The sequence below is a fragment of the Capsicum annuum genome, unplaced genomic scaffold, assembly GCF_002878395.1.
Source record: "Capsicum annuum cultivar UCD-10X-F1 unplaced genomic scaffold, UCD10Xv1.1 ctg40496, whole genome shotgun sequence".
Taxonomy (NCBI): domain Eukaryota; kingdom Viridiplantae; phylum Streptophyta; class Magnoliopsida; order Solanales; family Solanaceae; genus Capsicum; species Capsicum annuum.
The window spans coordinates 1-2,559 of NW_025847799.1; the positions used below are offsets into that span (position 1 = coordinate 1).

Below are 2,559 nucleotides of genomic sequence, written 5' to 3' on the forward strand. Positions count from 1 at the left end.
ATAATTAAACCGAATTTTAAAGGAAAAAAAAAAGAAGGGATGCAACATGAGGACTTTCCAGGGGGTCCCCCATCCTAGTACTACTCTCCCCCAAACACGCTTAACTTCGGAGTTCTGATGGGATCCGGTGCATTAGTCCTGGTATGATCGCATCCGTCATTCCCAGCACTCCAAATTCTATTATGCCTCTTTCTCCTCCGCCGCCCGTCACACCCAGCACGCGGTCCTCCGCGCCTCGCCCCCTTTATTGTTTCCGCCAAGAGGAAAAACAAAAAGATTCCCCGATCGAACCGGCAAAATTAAACAGAATTTTAAAGGAAAAAAAAAACAGGAAGCGATGCAACACGAAGACTTCCCAGGGGGTCACCCATCCTAGTACTACTCTCGCCAAAGCACGCTTAACTTCGAAGTTCTGATGGGATCCGGTGCGTTACTACTGGTATGATCGCATCAGTCATTGCCAGCACTCCAAATTCTATTATGCCTTTTTCTCTTTCGCCGCCCGTCACACCCCGCACGCGGGCCTCTGCGCCTCGCCCCCTTTCTTGTTTTCGCCAAGAGGAAAAATAAAAAGATTCACCGATCGGACAGGCAAAATTAAACTGAATTTTACAGGAAAAAAAGGAATGGATGCAACACGAGGACTTCCCAAGGGGTCACCCATCCTAGTACTACTCTCGCCCAAGCATGCTTAACTTCGGATTTCTGATGGGATCCGGTGTGTTAGTGCTGGTATGATCGCATCCGTCATTCCCAGCACTCCAAATTCTATTAAGCCTCATTCTCCTGCGCCGCACGTTACACCCCGCACGCGGGCACCGCACCTCACCCTTTTTCTTTTTTCCGCCAAGAGGAAAAATAAAAAGATTCGCTGATCGAACCGGCAAAATTAAACTGAATTTTATTGAAAAAATAAAAGGAAGGTATGCAACACGAGGACTTCCCAGGTGGTAACCCATCCTAGTACAACTCTCGCCCAAGCACGCTTAAATTAAGAGTTCCGATGGGATCCGGTGTGTTAGTGTTGGTATAATCGCATCCGTCATTCCCAGCACTCCAAAATCTATTATGCCTCTTTCTACTCCGCCGCCCGTCACACCCAGCACGCGGGCCTCCACGCCTCGCCCACCTTTTTTGTTTCCGCCAAGAGGAAAAATAAAAAGATTCGTCGATCGAACCGGCAAAATTAAACCGAATTTAAAAAAAAAAAAAAAAAAAAAAGAAGGGATATAACACGAGGACTTCCCAAGGGGTCACCCATCCTAGTACTACTCTCGCCCAAGCACGGTTAACTTCGGAGTTCTGAGGGGATCCGGTGCGTTAGTGCTGGTATGATCGCATCGGTCATTCCCAGCACTCTAAATTCTATAATGCCTCTTACTCCTTTGCCGCCCGTCACACCCCGCACGTGCGCCCCTGCGCCATGCCCTCGTTCTCGTTTCCGCCAAGAGGAAAAACAAAAAGATTCGCCGATCGAACCGGCAAAAATAAACCAAATTTTAAAGGAAAAAAAAGGAAGGGATGCAACACGAGGACTTCCCAGGGTGTCAGCCATCCTAGTACTACTCCCGCCCAAGCACTCTTAACTTCGGAGTTCTGATGGGATCCGGTGCATTAGTGCTGGTTTGATCACATTTGTCATTCCCAGCACTCCAAATTCTATTATGCCTTTTTCTCATCCGCCGCCCGTCACACCCCGCACGCGGGCCTCCGCGCTTCGCCCCCTTTCTTATTACCGCCAAAAGGAAGAACAAAAAGATTCGCCGATTGAACCGACAAAATTAAACTGAATTTTAAAGGAAAAAAAAAGGAAGGGATGCAACACGAGGACTTCCCAGGGGGTCACCCATCCTAGTACTACTCTCGCCCAAACACGCTTAACTTCGGAGTTCTGATGGGATCCGGTGTGTTAGTGCTGGTATGATCGCATCCGTCATTCCCAGCACTCCAAATTCTATTAAGCCTCATTCTCCTGCGCCGCCCGTTACACCCCGCACGCGGGCCCCGCACCTCGCCCTTTTTCTTTTTTCCGCCAAGAGGAAAAATAAAAAGATCCGCTGATCGAACCGGCAAAATTAAACTGAATTTTATTGGAAAAAACAAAAGGAAGGTATGCAACACGAGGACTTCCCAGGTGGTAACCCATCCTAGTACAACTCTCGCCCAAGCACGCTTAAATTAAGAGTTCCGATGGGATCCGGCGTGTTAGTGTTGGTATAATCGCATCCGTCATTCCCAGCACTCCAAAATCTATTATGCCTCTTTCTCCTCCGCCGCCGTCACACCCCGCACGCGCGCCCCTGCGCCATGCCCTCGTTCTCGATTCCGCCAAGAGGAAAAACAAAAAGATTCGCCGATCGAATCGGCAAAAATAAATCGAATTTTAAAGGAAAAAAAAAAGGAAGGGATGCAACACGAGGACTTCCCAAGGGGTCAGCCATCCTAGTACTACTCCCGCCCAAGCACGCTTAACTTCGGAGTTCTGATGGGATCCGGTGCATTAGTGCTGGTATGATCACATTTGTCATTCCCAGCACTCCAAATTCTATTATGCCTTTT

The 2,559-nt window shown here is 48.5% G+C and overlaps 8 non-coding genes and 1 pseudogene across 8 annotated transcripts; all 9 read right to left on the reverse strand.

Moving 5' to 3' along the window:
* Nucleotides 1–36: 36 nt before the first annotated feature.
* On the reverse strand, nt 37–155 carry LOC124891773. The gene has a single exon (XR_007049866.1). It is a non-coding gene; the product is annotated as a 5S ribosomal RNA (ribosomal RNA).
* Nucleotides 156–334: 179 nt separating this feature from the next.
* Nucleotides 335–453, reverse strand: LOC124891766. Its single transcript, XR_007049860.1, has one exon. It is a non-coding gene; the product is annotated as a 5S ribosomal RNA (ribosomal RNA).
* A 174-nt stretch (nt 454–627) lies between these two features.
* Nucleotides 628–746, reverse strand: LOC124891771. The gene has a single exon (XR_007049863.1). It is a non-coding gene; the product is annotated as a 5S ribosomal RNA (ribosomal RNA).
* A 176-nt stretch (nt 747–922) lies between these two features.
* On the reverse strand, nt 923–1,041 carry LOC124891769. The gene has a single exon (XR_007049862.1). It is a non-coding gene; the product is annotated as a 5S ribosomal RNA (ribosomal RNA).
* Nucleotides 1,042–1,224: 183 nt separating this feature from the next.
* Nucleotides 1,225–1,343, reverse strand: LOC124891774. The gene has a single exon (XR_007049867.1). It is a non-coding gene; the product is annotated as a 5S ribosomal RNA (ribosomal RNA).
* Nucleotides 1,344–1,518: 175 nt separating this feature from the next.
* On the reverse strand, nt 1,519–1,637 carry LOC124891767. The gene has a single exon (XR_007049861.1). It is a non-coding gene; the product is annotated as a 5S ribosomal RNA (ribosomal RNA).
* A 176-nt stretch (nt 1,638–1,813) lies between these two features.
* Nucleotides 1,814–1,932, reverse strand: LOC124891765. Its single transcript, XR_007049859.1, has one exon. It is a non-coding gene; the product is annotated as a 5S ribosomal RNA (ribosomal RNA).
* A 177-nt stretch (nt 1,933–2,109) lies between these two features.
* Nucleotides 2,110–2,228, reverse strand: LOC124891770 (annotated as a pseudogene).
* A 176-nt stretch (nt 2,229–2,404) lies between these two features.
* Nucleotides 2,405–2,523, reverse strand: LOC124891772. The gene has a single exon (XR_007049864.1). It is a non-coding gene; the product is annotated as a 5S ribosomal RNA (ribosomal RNA).
* Between the last annotated feature and the right edge of the window lie 36 nt (nt 2,524–2,559).